This window comes from Sminthopsis crassicaudata, chromosome 4 (assembly GCF_048593235.1).
Source record: "Sminthopsis crassicaudata isolate SCR6 chromosome 4, ASM4859323v1, whole genome shotgun sequence".
Classification (NCBI taxonomy): Eukaryota; Metazoa; Chordata; class Mammalia; order Dasyuromorphia; family Dasyuridae; genus Sminthopsis; species Sminthopsis crassicaudata.
The window spans coordinates 55211721-55233334 of record NC_133620.1 but is presented as its reverse complement, the minus strand read 5'-3'; the positions used below and the strand labels follow the sequence as shown (position 1 = coordinate 55233334).

The 21614-nt window shown below is 32.3% G+C and overlaps 1 protein-coding gene across 6 annotated transcripts in view; it reads right to left on the bottom strand.

Annotated features, from left to right (window-relative positions):
• Window positions 1-21614, bottom strand: part of POU2F1 (POU class 2 homeobox 1) — a 232011-nt gene that overhangs the window by 86131 nt on the left and 124266 nt on the right. The window lies entirely within an intron of this gene.

The following is a 21614-nucleotide window of genomic DNA, read 5'->3' as shown; positions in this document are numbered from 1 at the left end:
TTTCAAAACATTTAATAATTCAATTATAAACAATAGTAATAAACCTGTTACATGTTAACATTTTTTTTAGGAAAATAATATCTTTCAAAACAAAAATCCAGCAAGATGAGTGGCACTGTTTTACATATTTTTACAAATTTTTTTAATGTGTGACTTAACGATAGAAAGATGGATTCTCATATTTGCCTCTGCACTTAATCAAATAATATAATATATTGAAAAATATGAAGAAAATCCAGGCTCTCAGATATGTAGTTGGAAAAAAGAAAATTCTAATGGGAAAATAACATTAGTATAAATATAAATAATTTTGATCTCACAGACCTGCCTAAATGGCCTCAAGTGCTATCAAGGATGCCCAGAGTAGTTTGAAAATCATGGCCCTCCATCACTCAGACAGGATCAAGATTAATTCTAGGCTCATTCTCAGCTTCATGTTGGTAAACATGGGGTCAATATCCTAGGTCCCAAAGCCAGAAAATAAAGTGGGGGGAGAAATCATATAATGAGACAGCAAGAAATTACTCATCAGTAACATTCAGTATACTTATGGGCTAAATTTGGAGCCAGAAGAAGTGGACTTAAATTCCATTTCTGTCACTATTCTCTTCTGTCATGATGAGGTACTAGATTATAACTGTATTTCATGGAAAACCCCATTGTTTTATTCTCCTTTCTTTTGAGAAAAATTGAATCATCTCAATCTACATATTCGTTATAAAGCAGAATAAAGAAGCTAAATGAGATAAAAAAAGAAACATTTCAAGAGATGTTTGTTCATTATATGTTGCAATATTATTAATAAATATTTATAAAAAGGCATTGGTTGCTGAGGGTGAAGTAGTAAGGAAATTCTAAAGAGTTTGACAGGATTCTCCAAATCAATTCACACTGATACTTGGTAACATCAAGCAACGTGGGAAAACTTGAGGATTAGAAGAAATATTTGGGAAGAGCAAGGTTCAAGAAGAACAAATGAGAAAAGCCAAAAAGATCTGTAGATTCCATAGAGCTGCATTCTTCTATATCTTTCTTTGAAAAAAGAAGTGGTAGCTAATGGACGTGGCAAGATCAAATAATACCATAAGGAATTTACTGATACAGAAGTTATTCCTGAACTAGCTGACTATTTTCACTCTATTATTAACTCTTTAGAGACAGAATCAGTAAGACCAATAAACAAACAAAACACTAAGAATAGTAATAGAAAAGGATATTACAAACATTTGAAATATTTTAAGCTGGAATTAAACAATAGTAATGACACTGATGCCAACAACAATAATTTAAATAAGAAATTCAGTAATGCGAAACAATGCCACATGAAGAGAACAAAAGAGACCAGAAAGCACATTGGTCAGCAAATATATAACCTAATTTGAGTGTGTGTGTGTGTGTGTGTGTGTGTGTGTGTGTGTGAGAGAGAGAGAGAGAGAGAGAGAGAGAGAGAGAGAGAGAGAGAGAGAGAGAGAGAGAGAGAGAGAGAGAGAGAGAGAGAGAGAGAGAGAGGAGAGAGGGAGAGAGGGAGAGAGGGAGAGAGGGAGAGATGGCTGCTAGAAACAAACTGGATTTGTAACAAACTCATTTATAAAATCTTAGGAAAATAAAGAACGATGGACAATAATGAGCCATTATTTTCTCATAGAGCAAAGAAGAGTAGAGGATAAAATCAATCTCAAGAAAACCTGACTAACTAAAGAATCTTTTGAATGGTACAGTGGTCAGGATGCTGAACCTCAGAAGACCCAAGTTCAAATCCTTTCACAGACTTAGTAGTTTTGTGACATCAAGCTCCCTCAAGCATTTACTTCATTGGGATATGATGAGTTTCAAATGAGATAAAATGCACAAAGCACTATGCAAATTTTGAAATACCACATGCATGGCAACTATCATTATTATTATCTCAAGGATGATTATTGAAGGACCACGAACAGAAGGAAATATTTTAAGACACTCAACATCATAGATGAACACAGCAGATGTAGAAAAAGCACTAACAAAGGGCCATAGAAAAAAAAGGAAACAATCTTTCAGGACCATACAAATACAGCAGAACTATGTTGTAGGCAATATAACTATGAGGATTGTTGTTGTTTTTTTGTCCTCAAGAGGACCATGACCTGAGGGAGGGGAGGCCATGACATACAAGTGAGTTAGATTTCAGTAAGGGAGAGCTGGGCAATGAGGTCCCCTGCTTCACTCTCCTCTAGAGCCATCTGGGTCCAGTGGCCAGATAGAGATCAGGATGAGGATCCAATAGACATGGAATCCAGAGAAGGGAAAGATCCTAAAGACATAAAACAAATGGTTGGACCCCTTAAAAAAATAAAAATGTGACCAAGAGAATATCAATAACTACTGACCTATAAGCCTATCCTATCCTTCTATTAAATTAGATATAAAAACAAAGCAGTATTTTGTTTTTGTGACCAACAACTAAGTACAATGGGGTTTTATATTCTTACTGTCTTCCAGTTGATTATGAAATAGTGATGATGTTGTTTGTTATTTCATTCTATACCTTCTAATCATAGGATTGCAATTGAAAAAGCTACTAAATATAACTTTCTTATTTTACATATGAGGAAAATGAAACTTAAAGGCTAAATCATACATATAACAAATGTTCTAGGCAAGATTTAAATTCAAATCTCTCTGATTCCAAGTCAACTTCTCTATCCACTGTATCACTTAACTGCCTGTAGGTTATTTCTTTCTTCTTACTATTATTCTCAAAAAAGATTGCTTTCATGGATGGCTTTCATAAAGGTATACTTTTTGCATACGATAAGTGCTTAACAAATTTCTGATGAATTAAAACTATGAAAATTGATGTTGCCCAAAATCAATGAGGCATCAATTATTCTTAGTAAAATTCACTGAAAATAAATACAACATTCAAAATAAAGTGAAAGGTTATTTTCGTTTTTTTTTTTTTTAAACAAACATTCCATTTCTTGTCTTTATGTTCCCAAGTTGATCTCTTCTGCCTAAAAGGCAAGATTATTAAGTTAGATATCCTTAAAATGTTCAGATTTTTTCAAGGCTCAGTTTAGTTACCACTTTTTACAAGAGGGACTTCCTTGATCTGCTAGGTGGGTTGGGATATCCCTTGTCTTTTCTTTGCACATGTTTTATGTATATTTATATTCATAACTATACAGATTATTTCTCTAAAATAAAGGTCAGATGCTTACGAGCAAAACACTTCTATCTTTATATCCCCAGACACAAAGTTGTGTGATCCTGAGCAAGTCAATGAATCCTGTTTGCCTCAGTTTCCTCATCTGTCAACTGAGCTGGAAAAAAAAAAATGGCAAACCACTCCAGTGTCTTTGCCAAGAAAATCCCAAATGGAGTCACAGAATTGGACACAACTGAAACAAAACAATTCTTCTCTAATATTTATTGAGTGACTTAGCAAATAATATACATTAAACATATATGTGACAATAATAGTAATTGTGCTCTGATTTTGTATCACTTTTTAGCTTACTTTCATATTAAGTTGTTTTGATTTTATGCTATATTGGGGTTCAAATATACTGCAGGGCTGAAAAAAAAAACAAAAATCTTTAAAGAATCTTATAAATAATTAATCTGGTCATACCAACTAAACAGAGTAATAAGTATTTCACAATGCATTTCTATCAGTAAGACTAATGGCTGGACTTGGGATGAAAAGCAATAAATGTCAGGAAAGTTTTTAACTATGGAAACTGAAGTAAATAGATTTTGAATTTTTAAAAGAACATATAAGAACTAGTATTAGTGAGAAACAGACTTGGAGAGACCAGCATTTTCTACTATAGAATACAATAAAACCAAAATGCACACACAAACTGAATATTAAAGACCATACCCTAAAAAACTGTAGGAGAAGCAGATCATATAGTCTCCCCAGCTATGAGTAAGAGATACAATTCTTAATCAAAGGATAGAAGCCAATTGTTGCTCCTGGACCTTCTCCAGCTCACTTTACAAGTGAGGAAACTGAGGCAAACAGTGACTTCCTCCAGATCATACAACAAAGAAGTTGCTGATATAAAATTTTAACTCAGGTCTTCTTATTTCTATGACCAGCACTCTTATCCCCCTGCACTACTTAGCTGCTCTTATAGAAGCACTTACAAAAAATAAAAGATGTTAGGATTCTTACAGGGTGCTAAGAGACAATAATTATCTAATCAGTATGATTAATCTGATCCTACAAGGAGATATTATGGGCCAGAACTTGAAACTAGGTACTTAGGTACTTAGTTCACACCTTTAAAGGAATTCATACCTTCATACTATCATAGTTGATCATCACATAATCTTGTTACTGCATACGTTCTCCTGATTCTACTGACTTCTGTCAGCATCAGTTCATCTAAGTCTCTTCTGAAACCAGCCTGCTCATCATTTTTTTATAGAACAATAATATTCCATTACATTCAAATACCATAACTCAGTCATTCCCCAAATGATAAACATCCACTCAATTTCTAGATCTTTGCCACTACAAAAAGAGCTGTTACCCATTTTTAGACATACTGGTCCTTTTCCCTTTTGGATCAAAGGGTATGCACAGTTTGATAACCTTGGTTCCAAATTGCTCTCCAGAATGGTTGCATCATTTCACAATGCCATTGTTTTAATTATCATTTCTCTAATCAATGGTCACTTAGAGCATTAAAAAAAATATGATTAGAAATGGCTTCATCTGAAAATTGTCTCTTCATATCTTTTCACCATTAATCAATTGGGGAATGGCTTGTATTCTTATGTGAGTTCTCTAGATATTTTTAGAAATAAGGCCTTTAACAGTGCTGCAAAAATTTTTTTTTCCCATACCTTTTTACTTCCCTTCTAATCTTGACTACATTAGCTATTTGTGTAAAAACTCTAATTTAATGTAATCAAAACTATCCCTTTTTGCATTCATAACATTGTCTAGCTTTTCTCTGGCCACAAATTCCTCCCTTCTCCACAAATCTGACAGGTAGACTATCCCTTGCTCTAGTAATTTGTTACAGTATAACCCTTTAGTTCTAAATCATGAACCCATTTCAACCTTATCTTGGTAATAGGGCACCCAGTTTCTGTGATTTAGTTTCCCAATTTTCCCAATAATTTTTGTCAAATAGTGAGTTCTTAATCCCAGAAGCTGGAGCCTTTGGGTTTTCAAACACTAGATTATTATAGTCATTAACTATTGTTTCTTATGTACCTAACCTTTTCCACTAATTCATTACTCTATTTCTTAGCCAGTACCAAATGGTTTTGATGACTTTCACTTCATAATTTAGTTAGTTTTATGTCTATTAAGGCTAAGTTACCTTCTTCTGCATTTTTTTCATTAAATCCCTTGATATTATTGACAATTTGTTCTTCTAGATGAATTATTTCTTCTAGCTCTAGAAAGTAATTTTTTGACAATTTGATTGGTATAATAAATAAGTAGATTAAATTAGGTAGAATGTTATTTTTATTATATTAGTTCAGCCTATCCATGAGCAATTGATACTTTTTCAATTGTTTACATTTAACTTTACTTGTGTGAAAAGTGTTTTGGTAATTGTGTTCATATAGTTCCTGGATTTGTCTTGGCAGGTAAACTCTTAAATGTTTTATATTATCTACAATTATTTTAAATGGGATTTCTCTTTTTTATCTCTTGTTGCTGAGCTTTGTTGGTAACATAAAAATGCTGATTTTTTTAGCTGATTCTCTAAGATTCTCTAAACGTATCATATCATCTGAAAGGAGTGATAGTTTTGTTTTTTATTTACTCAAATTTATTTTTTTATGAGCAAGGAGTTTGTAATTGCAAATGATAATTCTTAAGGAATGGCTAATAAAATATAGTTCATAACTATAATGAAATATTACTGGTGGGTTGTGGGGTTATTTTGAGAAATGGAAAACATGGTAGTACAGAAAAGCATACAAAGAAAGAAATGATGCAAAGTAGGCAGAACCAAGAAAACCATAAAACATAATGTTTACAACAATGTAAAAAGGAAAACAAGAACCTCAAAACAGTAAAAATCAAATGTTGCAAAACTTTAGGGAACAAAGTTGGCCCCTATGACGAGATACAAGATAACACGTCACTCTGCTCTATTACTGTGTGTGAGTGTGTGTGTGTGTTGGGATAGGAGAATAGTAGTGGCAAACATTACGAAAAATATCAATTTATTTTTTAAAATTATCAATCTTGACTAATTTTTTCTACTCTTTTTACACTTTCTGCTTTCCCTTTCATTCTCTATTGTGAAGGATGGCTCTAAGGGACATAGAAATAACAGAAATACAAGAAATCCAAATGATGTCAAAATGACAGTTATCAATAAAAATGTATTTTTCAAAAAAGAAATAAACCCAGAATTACTCATATTCAATTCACAAGGCCACAATTTAGTTGTCTTTCTACTACTATTTATTCTATTAGTAATCTAAAGGGAGGATTAACCAACCATTTCCTCTTGGTTATTTAAAGTGAAATCATTGATTGCTGAGGAAGAGATGATAAATTCTACTTTGAAAATTTACTTGAAAGGGGGAGAAATAAATTAAAAAACAAAATACAATAGAGCAGTCTAGCATACCTTACTTCTACTCAATGCTGAGTCTTTTGCTACACAATACATATAACAGCAATGGACAGAGACTATATTGGAAAGAAAATAAGAAGGTGATGGCTGCCCTAGTTTCAAACAGTACTTCCCCCAAAGAGGATGAGAGGAAAATTGCAAGTTATAAAGTGTATTAAAACAATAACACCTTATATTTTAAAATGTTCTGGAAAAAATGACCACATGTAAGCTTAAAACTTTATGTAGTAATTGTAACTCTTTTACATGTAACCACATTAATAACAAAAAACACAACCCAAGCTTATGGTTTTTTTTGTTTTGTTTTGTTTTTCTGAGACTGGGGTTAACTGACTTGCCCAGGGTCACACAGCTAGGAAGTGTTAAGTGTCTGAAACAAGATTTGAACTCGGGTACTCCTGAATTCAGGGCTGGTGCTCTATGCACTGCACCACCTAGCTGCTCCCAACCCAAGCCTATGTTAACAGATGTAGAAAAAAACTTGACAAAAATACTTAATTCTACTTAAAAAAAAAAACAAAAAACAAAACAAAACACTCAAATACATAGGCATACATGAACTTTTCCTTAATATAGATAACCTACCTATCAATATGTATGTATTTATATATGTACATATGATAAACCAGATCTTTCCAATAAGATCAGAGATAAAACAAAGTTGACCATTTTCAACACTACTGTTTGTTAATAGTGATAGAAGTGCTAGCAACAGCAAAAATAAATTGAGGTAATTAACACAGGCAAAGAAGAAACAAAAAGTATTGCTTCTGCAGATAATATACCACTTAACTGAAACAATTAATAGCTTCAGTAAAGGAGCTGGGTACAAAATAAACCCACATAAAATAACAGTATTTTTGCATGCAGTATTACCAACAAAACTTAGGAGAAACAACAAGAGAACACTATTAAAAATAATCACAAAAAATATATAATTTCTTGGGAATACCAAGACACATAGGAATACATATACTATACATACACAATATAAACACACAAAATACTCTTTAAAAACAGATTTAAATAATTGGAAAAATATTCATTGCTCATCAGTAAGTTGGACCAACAAAATTGCCTATATTAATTAATTTATTTAATACCATACCAAACTACTAAAGAATTATTTTATAGAGTCAGAAAACTAAAATACCAGACCAGTTCAAATTGAATATGTGACTCAGATATGACAGATTACACAAAAAACAATTAAGAAGGTAATTGGAAGATATCTTTCAGAGCTACAGAAAGGGGAAAAGCTAATTATCAAATAAGGGATAGAGAGGATCAAAAAAGACAAATAGTCAAATAGCAAAGGAAGAAATCCAAGCTATAACTAATTATGTAGTTATATGTAAATATAAATTATATTAAATATAAATATCTAATTATATAAAGCACTTGAAAATATGATTAATTAGAGAAATGCAAATTAAAGTATCACTTAAATATTCTGCCCCTGGGATGGCAAAATACAGGAAAATGATATGTTGAAAAGGCTGTAAGACAACTAGCACACTACTAACATTAGGAGCTGAGAACTGGTCCAGCCATTTTGGAAACAACTTGGAGCTACCTTTCTAAAGTTATTAAACCATTTGTCTCAGAAATATCACTGCTAGGCCTATATCCCAAAGTAATCAAAGAAATGAGAATCTATATGTACAAAACAATTTTCTGTTACTGAAAGAACAAGAACTAGAAATTAGGAAGGCGTCACTTAAGGGAAAGCTGGACAAATTATGGCATAAAAATGTAAAGGAATACTATTATAGTACTGTAAAAATAATACAGAAGGAATAATTTTAGATAAACCTGGGAAGATTTCTATGATATGATATAAAGTGAACAAAGGAAAGAAAACAACTTCTAAAAGTTAAGGTACTTTCATCAATGAAGGAACCAATTGCAATTCATCAGCCTGATGATGTACAATTTGACCTTATTCTTGAAAGGAAGGTGATAAGATATAAAATGTAGAATGAAATATATTTTTGGACACGGGCAATGTGGGAATTTAATTTGATGCATATTTATTACAAGCGTTTTCTTTTTCTCTCTCCCCTTCCCTTCCCCCACACTCCATTAAAGGAAAAGGGAGATAGGGAAAATAATGCTCTTTAATACTGGTATTCCAAAAATAAACCAACTAACTTTTAGCAGCAGGCATGAACACAAGCATAATTTAATGCAGTTCCAAAAATCTTTAATTTTTTGGCAGAGCTCTACTTTCCTAAACAGATAATATACCATGAGATGTCTCAGGTTGTTGCAATTCAGGGTAAGCAATAACTCCAGAGTTAAGATCGTCCAAAGATGTCAAGAAGATGGCGAGTTATGAAATAAATAGAATAAGACCCAATAGTAACATTGGCAATTACTGTATAACTGATTAAAACTTTCCACTTCAATTAACCTGTATATTTTCCACTTCCTGAGTTATGCTTATTTCTTAAACAAACATATGCACACGTGCATGCACAAGTGTGCTTATTGTTGGCAGTATATAAATGGCTACTTATCAGTGGTGCATGACATGATGTCTATAGCTGGTTTATCTGTTTTATAAAAATTGTTGGATCCTTTGGCATGAAGATGCTTTTTAAAAAATGGGATTTTTTATTTCTCTTACTCTTGAATAATGAGAACAATGGCTTATAAATTCCCATCCAGAGATCAAAATTACTTCCTATTGTTTAAAAGTCTATATGAGACTTTTTGAAATAAATTTTGAAAATAAAGACTATTTATAATAAGCACTTGTTTTTAAATCACATCAGATAGTATATAATAGTCGCCAAAGAAAAAACTTGGTAAATGTGTTTGTCAGAAGCTATTTTGACTGACTCCCTCATGCCCTATTACATCAGATAGTTCCTTCTCTGATAGTCAAACCATAGCCAAAGTTGGAGATTGCCCTCACAGGAAAAAATTCAAAGTTCTTTAGGGGAAGCAAGCTCCCTTTCTCCATTGTTTGTATCACTCAGATTCTGACCTTTTTATACATAATCCCTTTGCTTGAGCAAAATTCTACTTTCCTGCTTACTCTGACTTCCTGAGGTATTGGCCTGGTTCAGTGTCAGAATTGTTTTAGAAGAAAATTTGCAAACCATCTAGTCCAAATCTTATTTGAACAGGAATCCTCTATGTAACATCATCTCCCTTCTTGCCCCATATCTGTCTCTCTCTGTCTCTGTCTCTGTCTCTGTCTCTCTCCCTCTCTCTCTCTCAGAGGGGAGGATGTCTTTGTGGCTTTATACATGGAAAGCATGATACATTTATACTGAATTGAATTCCCATGAAACTTTGATGCCAAGGAGGTATTTATAAAATGAACTAACCAGTAATCATTGACAAGTTGGAGTTCTTTCAGAGAAGGGTAATCGTGGAAATGGGAAGAATTTGAAATCATGTCGCATGAGGAATGGCTGAATTTAGCAGACCTGAAGAAGAAAAGCAGGTGAGGGTGGGGGCCAATAATAGGAAGAAAATAAGTGTTGTGCAAATATTTGAAGGGAATAACATATGAAAGTGGATTAGATAATCCTGTGTGGCAGATGAGTACAAAGTTCAGACAGATAAGAACAGTGCATAGCAGATGAGCACAAAATGGAAAAAAACAGGAAGGAACAACAGAAAGGTGAAGGCTTTTTTTTTTTATTTGTTTAATTGGGTTTTTTTGGTTTCTCATGGAATCATTAGCTTTCACTTACCAAGTTCTAATTTTTTTAGATAAAGAACTTATCACTTCATGAAACAACTGATTCCGCAGTCTACTCAAATTGTTAGAAAGTTCCTCCTTCGCTTACGGTAAACTCAATTATGCCCTCCTAAGGGGCAGAGCCAAGATGAAGCAAGGCCTGAGTTTTAAGTTTTGGGAAATGTTTCTGAGGAGATTCCAGTAAGGACTGGACTAAGTAAACTCTGAGGTTCCTTCCCAGAATACTATAATCCAAAAGGCTGAAATGGGATAATTACAACAATAATAACAATGATGATGATAATGATGATAAAGTAAGAACTAGAAAAATCACAGACAATATTACTACCCAAAAAAAGTAATCATGAAGACATAAAGCTATTATGTCTATGCCTATTTTCTAATACTTAAAAATTATAGAATACTACAATCTTCAAAGAATCAAAATTGCAGGTAATAATGGAAACGTGTTGTGGCTATGTAAGTTGCAGTATGGGACCCTAAGTGCCCTAAGTGAAGTGGCACAAAAATATCATTCCAAAATATACTTCTGAAAAGAGATAGCTCAATCAAACAGGGAAGAAAAGCCAGGTGTTAGATCACTGTACTGGTTATGACTCAGTGAAGTTTGACTGAAAAAAAATAAGATCACAAATAACCTTCTTAAAAAAGTATTAAATTAATATACTAACATTTTATTGTTTCAAAGGGGCAACCCATTGAAAAACACTGCCAATGTCTTACTTTAATATTAAAAATAGCTTAGTTGGTCATGATCCCACACTAATTAATATGAATTAGATCTACTCAAGTATAAAACTAAGATAAAATTCCACAAATTCAGAATTTATGATAATTTTAATGCCACATGCTTGATATTTGCTGAGTTTAAAAGTTCAAATTAGTGGCATAATCTTGGGTTTTTATGGTCACCACTCATTATAAAGTATCATGTATCAAATGTATAATGTTTTCCCCTCAAAAAAAAATTTAACATAGTACTTGAAAAACAATAAAATTGTTTTACTTTAATTTTAATATAATTCAGAATTTTCACTAATTCAAACATTTACTTAAAGTATAAATTTTGAAGTTTTATGATGTATTTGAGAAAGACTTATTTTGGAATCATAGTAATTACTTTGAACATAAAACAACTTGTTTATTAGGAAGTTCCAGAGTTGCCACCAAAAGCTCAATTTCATGCGGTTTCTTTAAGGATAATATAAACCAATTCACGAGATCATGCATGACAAATAAAGGTACTATGTAAATACAATTTAATATTATGATTTTTATTATACCAACTAAAGTGCCTTGCAAACAAAGCACTAACCAATACTAGCTATAATTAATACAAACTTTTATTCTCAACTGTAATAACTTTCTATTCAGATTGACTTAAAAAAGACATCACCAGAACACAGCTTCAACTCCTTAGTCATTTTTATGTTAATGATTAAGAGAGCAGACCAATTTTAGCAACCCCTAGGTGACTCTAAATATCTAAATCTAAATTTCAAATGGATCATATCTTGAATATGTATCAGATCTTGAATTTCCTGCTTTTACTTCCTGACTGGACTTTCTCTGGCCATAATTCTTGCTCCTGCCTCCCGTGAAGACTTTGGCATCTCACAAGATGCTAATCATCATTTGCTGTGAGGCAGGATCTTGAGGAGAAGGCACTGGACAATTTCTTCACTTGCTTTCCTAAACAGGCTTCTCTTTGCATCAGATATTAGCAGATTCCTATCCCTTCCATTTCCCCAGAAAAAGGCTACAATTAAGCATGGAAAACACACACACACACACACACACACACACACGCACGCACGCACACCATGTCTACAGCATATCGGTTAGAACATACCATGATTATTTCTACCGTCATCAGATTTCTGAAGGTAGACAGCATCTTCCTTCATAGGTCCAAGTCTTTCCATGGTTTCCTAAACCAATCAACTATCATTTCCTATCTATTCCAACCTAATCACATTTTATCTGAGAGACTGTGTATGAATAGTTTTTCCTCAATTTTTTTTTGGGGGGGTATTCCTTCTAATCTTGGCTTCATAGGTTTTGTTTGTAAAAGAAAATTTTAATTTAAAATAATTGAAATTATCTTTCATACTTCAACAATACTCTCTCCTTTATAATATAGTTCAAGGTCTTATATTGCTGAATCTACTTTCCTTATATCTGTTCTCCTAATTTCTTTGAAGTTCCTGAACTACTAATCATCCAAATGAACTTTGTTATTATTGGGAATGACACTAAATAAGTAATGGGTAAAATCATCATTAAAAAAATTATATTAGCTTTACCTATTCACGAACATTAAATATTAATTCAATTATTTGGATATGAATTTATTTGTATAAAAAGTGATTTATGTTTATATTCATATAGTTACTGTGTCTGTTTTGGCAGGTATCCACTTAGGTATTTTAAGTAGTCTAAAACAATACTGAATAATACTGCTGACACATAGTGTGGTTTTTCCTTATGTCTATTTTAATTTTAACTCTGATAATATGATTACTGTCCTTGCTTTTTAAAAAAATTTTACACTCCTGCCCTTTATCTGTGCATGTATCCATTTTTAAAATGTTGCCTAAAAGCAACATATTGTTGAATTTGAATTTTTAATCTGCTATCCATTTCCATTTTAAGGATAAATTTGTCCTATTTGCAATCTAAGCTACAGTTATTTATTGTGTATTTTCCTCACAATCCTTATCACCCTATTTATTCAATTCTTACACCTCCATTTTATTTCTATGCACTACCTTGCTCTCCTATTCTCTAATCTACCCGCCCCCTGAAAGCCTCTCCTTTATTCTAAGTCCTTGCTTTCTTATTTCTTTCTGAATGTAGAAGACTTTTGTATAAATTTGTGTATATATGTATATCCCTTTAACCCATTTCCATGGAGAGCAAATTCAAACAGTACCCAATCTCTCCCCACTAGCTTCTTTTGTTTTAATTTGTTTATGCCTCATTTGTATGAGACACTCTCTCTCTGTACAATTTTATCTTTTTACAATCACCTCCATCAAACTTAGTTACGCCCAAGTCATTTTCTTTCAAATTACCCAACAATTATGAAAATCATAAGAATACTGCTAATATTTTCACATATATGAGGTAAATAATTTGACCTTCCTGAATCTCTTATAATTGGTCTTTAATGTTTAGCTTATATTTCCTCTGGATTTTATATGTTGAATTTTTCCTTAAGTTCTGGGGGTTTTATCACAACATGAAAATCTTTCTGTTCATTAAATGTTCATTTTTAAATTTTATTTTCCATTTTGTTTTATTTCCCATTCAGGACTACCCTTAAATTTGCTAGATAAGTCATAACCCCAGTTTTTTGGCTCTCTGGAATAATGTATTCCAAGATCTGGATCTGGTGTAATCCTTATTATAGTTACATGATATTTAATTTTTTCCCCCTTATTGCTTCCAAAATTTTCTCCTTAAGATAGAAAAGTTTGAAATTTGGCTTTGATATCCCTTGTAAATTTTTGTCTTGGGATCTCTTTCAGGTGGTAAGAAGGGGATTTTTTCTTTTTCTTGTTCTAGAACTGCAGGACACTTTTTCTTGATAATTTCTTGCAATAATGTATCAAGATCCTTTTTAAAAATTGTGATTTCTTATTATACACTTAAATACCATCTAACTTCATGTCTTAACAATTTGTCATACTGGTCCACTTGTTTTTCTGAGATGTTTCACTTTCTTTTCTATTCATTTTAAAAATTGTTTTATGATTTCTTGGTGTCTTAGAACATCATTAGTTTCATCTTGTCCAATCAAGGAATAATTTTCTTTCTTTTCTGATTGTCTATTTCAAGTTGGATGGCTTTCTTTCTTAATTTTTTTGGATTGTTCTGCTTCCCCATTTTTAATTTGATCTCTCTTATTTGATTTTTAAAGTCCTTTTTAAAGTTCTTCAAAGAATTTCTTTGCTACTTGGGGTCATCTGACATTTCCCACCGAAAAAAAGTAGTTTTTTAACCTTCATTATTTTTCTCTCAATGCCAACCCATATCTTTTCTATCCTCATAGTACCTATCTATACTTGGATTCTTTTCCCTTTGCCTACTCATTTTAATTAATTATTTTTGTTTTCTTGTGTTTTTAGCAGATACAAGTTTAATCAAGTTGTACTCCTGAGGCATGGTATATGATGCCCCAAGTCTCAGGTACTTTTTATTGTTATTTTCTAAGATCTGTTGCAAGGTCCAACCAACAGCCCCGAGCTGTGCTATCCCCTCAAATGATCTTGCTTCCTGCAGTGCCTCTGGTGATTGTAAACTACAGCTGTCCTCTCTGCCCTGGAATAGAAACCAGGGACTCTCCTCTCCTGCAAGTGCCCACAGTCAACAGTGGTACCTTGCTATTGTACTCACCCAAGTGTGTGCTAGCTTTTTCTCCCTGCAGCCACAGGCCAAGACATATGGTCAGCACAGCTGTGCTTGGCATCCCTCCTGTATTTGTACATGTAAGTCCTTTCCCCTTTTTAAAAATCTGTTTGGGATACAGAACCACTGGTAGTATTTCTGCATCAACAGTCTGATTGTCCTTTGGGTACAGTTCCAAATTGCTCTCCAAAATGTTTGGATCATTTCACAACCTTTTTAACAATGTATTAGTGCCCCCATTTTTTCCACATCTCTAACATTTATCATTTTCCTTTTCTGTCATATGTGCCAATTTTGTAAGTGCAAGGTGGTACCTCAGAGTTGTTTTAATTTGCATTTCTCTAATAGTGATTTAGAGCATTTAAAAATATTATTACAGATATCTTTAATTTGTTCATCTACAAACTGCCTGTTGATTTGTTCTTATATGTGACTCACTTTTCTACATATTTGAAAAATGAGGCTTTTTTCAGAAACACTGGCTGTAAAAATTGCTTTTCATTTTTCTGCTTTCCTTCTAATCTTGGTCGTTATTTTGCTTGTACACAAACTTTTAAATTAAATATAATCACAATTTCCATTCTACATTTCACAATGTTTTCTATAACATTTGATCATAAATTCTTCCCTTCTCCATATCTCTAACAAGTAAACTATTCCTTGCTCCCCTAATTTATTCTTATTTACTCATCTTACCCTTTATGTCTAAAACAATTACCTATTTTGACCTTATTTTGGTATAGGGTGAAAGATGTTAGTCTATGCCTAGTTTCTACCATAGTATTTTTCAGTTTTCCCAGAAGTCTTTGTCAAATAATGAATTCTCATCCCAGAACAGAAACTGGAAGTCTCTGGGTTTATCAAGCAACAGACTATTATAATCATTTACTACTATGTCTTGTGTACCTAATCTATTCCGCTGATCCACCACTCTATTTCTTAGCCAGTACCCAATAGTTTTCATGAATGCTGCTTTATAATAATAATACAGTTTTAGATCCAGTACTGCTAGACCACATTTCTTTTCATTTTAAAAAATAATTCTTTTAATATTCCTGACCTGTTGTTCTTCCAGATGAAATTTTTGGTTGTTTGATTGGTATGATACTGAATAAGTAAATTAATTTAGGAAAAATTCATTTTTATTGCATTTGCTCAGCCTATTCATGAGCAATTGATATTTTTTCAGTTGTTTAGATCTGACTTAATTTATTGAAAAATGTTTTGTAATTGTGTTTATATTGTTCCTAGGTTTGTCTTGGCAAGTTTATATTTGGCAAATTTATATTGTCTACAGTTATTTTAAATGGAATTTCTCTATTTCTTACTGTTGGACTTTGTTGATAATATATAGAAATGCTGATGATTTTGTTGGCTTATTTTATATCCTACAAATTTAACAAAGTTTTAAAAAAAGCTAAAGTTGATTCTTTAAATATATCACATATATCATATAATTCTTTAAATATATCACATATATCATATAATATCATCTACAGAGTAACTGTTTTGCTTTCTCACTGTCTAGTCTAATTTCTTCAATTTCTTTTCTTCTCATTGCTAAAGTTAACATTTTTAGTAATATTTTGAATAATAGTGATCATAATGGTCATCCTTGATGGTCATCTTATTGGGAAGGCTTCTAGTTTATCTCTATTACAGATAATGCTTACTGATGGTTTTAGACAGATGCTGCTTATCACTTAATAAAATTCACTTTTGAATTCAACTAGCCGTTGGAATTTTTTCTTAGGAAGTTAATGGTGGCTATTTCAACTTCTTTTTTTCTAGAGCTGGTTATTTACCTATCTTATTTCTCCTTCTGTTAATGTGAAATTTAATTTGTTGGCATATAATTGGGCAAAACAGCACCTAACAACTCAGTTTCCTAATCATTGGTGGTGAATCCACACATTTTTGATACTAGTAAATTTGTTTGTTTTTTTAATCATATTAACCAGGTTTTTTTTTTTTTATTAAAAAAACCCGCTCATTTTAATTTTATATTTATTTTTATTTATTAGTCTATACTTTCAATTTTATTAATCTCTCCTTTGATTTTTCAGATTTTCTAATTTGTCTTTTAATTTGGGGTTTTTAATTTGTTCTTTTTCTAAGCTTTTTTAGCTGCATGTTCAATTCACTTATTCTTCAATTTTATTAATGTAAATATTCAGACCTATAAAATTTTCTCTAAGCAATGCTTTAGCTGCATTCAGTACCTTTTTGTGTGCTGTCTCATTATTGTTACTCTCTGATAAAATTACTTAGTGTTGATATGATTTGTTGTTTGACTCATTCTTAGCATTAGATTATTTAGTTCCCAATTAATTTTTAATTTATTTTTCCATGGCCCTTTATTATATGTAATTTTTATTACATCATGATCCAAAAAGGATGCATTTAATATTTCTACCTTTCTTCATTTGATTGTGAGGTTTTTATGCCTTACTACATGTTCAATTTTTGTGTAGTTGCTATGTGCTACTGAGAAAAAGATATATTCCTTTCTATTGCTATTCAATTTTCTCCAAAAGTCTTATCCCACTTTCTCAAAAATTTCTATTCACCTCCTTAGCTTCTTCCTTCTTTATGTTGTGGTTAGGTTTATCTACTTATAAGAGGAGATTAAGGTCCCCCACTAATATAGTTTTACAGTCTATTTCTTCCTATAATTCATTCAATTTTTCTTCTAAGAATATGGATGCTATCCCACTTGGTGGTTTAATTAGATCTATTTCTGCTTTTGCTTTGTCTTGATATCAGGATTGCTATCCCTGTCTTTTTTTTTTTTTTTTTTTTTTTTCCAGCTAAGGCATAAGATATTCTTCTCTGGACTTTTGCCTTATTTTCTGTATCTTTCATTCAAATGTTGTTTCTTGTAAATAACATATTACAGAATTTTATTTTTTTAATCCACTCTGCTATTTCTTTTGTTTTATGAGAGAGTTCATTCCACTAACATTCAATTATGATTGCTAATTGTATATTTCCCTCCATCCTATTTTCCCTCCTTTTAAAACTTTTCTTTCCTTTCACCCTCTTCTTTACCAGTGCTTTGCTTCTGACCACTGCCTTCCTCAATATGCCCTCCTTTTATTACCATCCAGTTTTCTTTCCCGTTTTTTCCCCATAGATTAAGATAGATTTTTCTACCCAAATATATGGTTATTCCCTCTTTGAGTCAAATCCAATGAGAATAAGATTCAAGCAATGCTCAACCCATCCTTTCCCTTTTCTGTAATACATCTTCCATGCTTCTTAATATGATATAATTTATCCCATTCTGAGTCTCCCTTTTCCTCTTCTTCCAGTACAATACTTTTTTTTTTTCACCCCTTAGGTTTTTTTCTTTTTCTCATCACATCTAAAGTTAATTTATACCCATACACTCTCTAGAACTATACTGATCCTAACTGCCAATAGAGAAATAGTTCTTTATAGAGTTTAAAAGTATCTTATGTTAAACACTTTAACCTTATTAAATACAATTTTTTTTTTCTTTCCTGTTTACTTTTTTATGCTTCTTTTGAGTTTTGTATTTGAAGATCAAATTTTCTGTTCAGCTTTGGTCTTTTCATCAGTAAAGTTTGAAAATCCCCTATTTCACTATTCTCCTTCAAAGAGATGCTCAATTTTGCTGGATAGTTGATTCTTGATTGTAATCCAAGTTCTTTTGTGATTTCAATATCATATTTTAAGCCCTCCTATCCTTTAATGTAGAAATTGCTAAATCCTATATAATCCTGACTATGTCTCAATATCTGAATTGTTTTTTCCTGGCTACATATAGGTATTTTCTCCTTGACTGATAATTCTGAAATTTGGTTACAATATTCCTTGGAGTTTTCATTTGGGATCAAGAGGTGATCAGTAGATCTTTTTGAATTACTATTTTACCTTCTGGTTCTAAGATATCAGTGCACTTTTCTTTGATAATTTCTTGAAAGATGCTGTCCAGGCTCTTTTTTAAAATCACGGCTTTTGGGCAGTCCAATAATTCATAAATTTTCTCTCCTGGATCTATTTTCCAGAGCAGCAGTTTTTTCAATGAAGTATTTTACATTTTCTTTTATTGTTTCAGTCTTTTGATTTTGCTTGATTCTTCATGTCTCATAGTTATTAACTTCCACTGATTTTTAAGGAATTATTTTTTTCAATCAACTTTTATACCTTCTCTTCCCATTTGGCCAATTCTATTTTTAAAGGGGCTGTTTCCTTCAGTGGATTTTTTTCCTTCCATTTAGCCAATTTTATTTCTTAAGTAGTTTTTTCTTCTATCAAATTTTGTGGTTCCTTTTTTAGCTGTTTACTTTTATTTCATAATTTTTTTGTATAACTTTTCCCCCATTTTTCCTTCACCTTTCTTAACCAGATTTTTAAAATCATTTTTGAGCTCCTCTAAAGGAATTCATATTCACCTTTGAGACTTCTTCATATGTGGGCATTTTGACACTGTCATCCTCTTCTAAGTTTGTGTTTGGATTTTCCCTGTCCCCATGCTAGCTTTCTATGATCAGGACACTAGACAATACCCACTCTTCCCTGGGAACAGAGCTCAACTTAAAAAAAAAAAATGCCTTTGGATTCTAGGACTGGCAGTCTGCTTGCTTCACTGGGGGTAGAAGCCTTAAGGTTGGCATGCTGAGCCAGAACCACAGGATCTTGATTGTTGAACTGTACTGTAGCAAAGAGCCTCTCACCTGCAAAGACAGATTTTTCCTGAAATTCTTCTAACTTATCTTGAGCTGAAAAATTGTTTCACTCTATCTTATTCAGCATTCTGTTGCTTCAAAATTCTTTCAGAGACTTGATTTAACTTTGTTTCTGAGGGGAAATGGAGGGAACTCAGATAATTTCCTTGCTTTTCTCCAACCATTTTGACTTTGTCCTATCAATAAATGATTAATAAATAAATGTTGACTGGTTATTAGTTCTATTCACACAGTGGAATAAATATTAACTATAATACCAAGGAAAAATAATTTCTTTTTATATTTGTTAAGAGAAAGTCTCATAAGTGAGACTGAAATTTTAAATATTAGTTTTTCACTATGAAAATTTGGACCTGACCAATGATTTCATTAGTATACAGACTAACAGTAGGTAGTCTCCTTCTAATAATAGTGATTCTTAACTACTCTGAAACTTGTATTCTTTTTTCTTTTTGTAGCTTTTTATATACAAAATATATGCATGGGTAATTTTTCAACATTGACCCTTGCAAAAACTTCTGTTTCAACTTTTCCCCTCCTTCCCTCCATCCCTTCCCTTAGGTGGCAGGTAGTCCCACACATGTTAAATATGTTAAAGTATAGGTTAAATATAATATATGTATACATATTTATACAGTTATCTTGTTGCACAAGAAAGATCAGATTTAGAAAGACGGTAAAAATAACCTGAGAAGAAAAAATAAAAATGCAAACAAACAATAACAGAAAGAATGGAAATGTTATGTTGTGGTCCACACTCATTTCTCAGTATTCTTTCTCTGTGTGTAGTTGGCTCTGTTCATTACAGATCAATTGGAACTGATTTGGATCATCTCACTGTTGAAGAGAGCCACTTCCATCAGAATTGATCCATCATATAGTATTGTTGTTGAAGTGTATAATGATCTCCTGTTTCTGCTCATTTCACTTAGCATTAGTTCATATAAGTCTTTCTACACCTCTCTGTATTCATCTTGCTGGTCATTTCTTACAGAACAATAATATTCCATAATATTCATGTACCACAATTTATTCAGCTATTATTCAATCAGTGGTCATCCCTTCAATTTCCAGTTTCTAGCCACTACAAAATGGGCTGCCACAAACATTTTGGCACATACAGGTCCCTTTTCTTTCTTTAGTATTTCTTTGGGATATAAACCCAGTAGTAACACTGCTGGATCAAAGGTATACACAATTTGATAACTTTTTGAGTATAGTTCCAAACTGCTCTCCAAAATGGTTGGATCCATTCACAACCCCACCAACAATGCATAAGTGTCCCAGTTTTCCCACATCCCCTCCAACATTTGTCATTATCTTTTCTTGTCATCTTAGCCAATCTGACAGGTGTATAGTGGTATCTCAGAGTTGTCTTAATTTGCATTTCTCTGATCAACAATGATTTGGATCACCTTTTCATATGACTAGAAGTGAAATTTGTATTCTTAAGGGAGCTGTCTGGTGCCTAGAGAGAATGAGTAACTGGTCCTTTTCTTCTGGAAGCTGAACAATAATTCTCAAAGAAAGAGTGGTGAAATCTAGTTCAAATAAGGTGGTATAGAATATTCATAGATGGAAAGACCCATTCTCTAAAACAATGATGAAAATCTCTTTCTTCCTGAGGCAGAAAAAACTAAATCACAAACAATGTCAGATGTTTTCTAAGGTAGAGATTAAAACATTTCTGAGAACTGAGTTTTTATCCTAATCCAATGCCAACAGCCATTTATAGCAAAAGATCTTCTAAGCACAATTTAAAAATGTCCAGTCTTTATAGTGCTACATGAACACACTTTAACTTTATTCATTTTAGGCGAGATAGAAGTCCCCACTGACTGAAAGGAGGGTTAGGTGACTTTTACAGGATCATCTCCGTATTCCTGACTCAGGTCAGTCCTATACTCAGTTGCCAAGTCATTTCCTCATTTAAATACGACTTTGATATAACTCCAAACAGACAAGGTTTTAGCTTTTTCTGTTATTTCCAGGTACAGCATTTAGCACAGAATAGATATTTATTAAAGAAAGGGTATGTGCTGACTGGTTGCTGTGCAGATCCCTTTTGGTCAAAGGATCAACTTCGCTTTTTAACTGAAGTGACAACTTCTTATATTCAAAATTTAAAGAAAATCACTGCCTCTTTAAAACAATAAACAATCT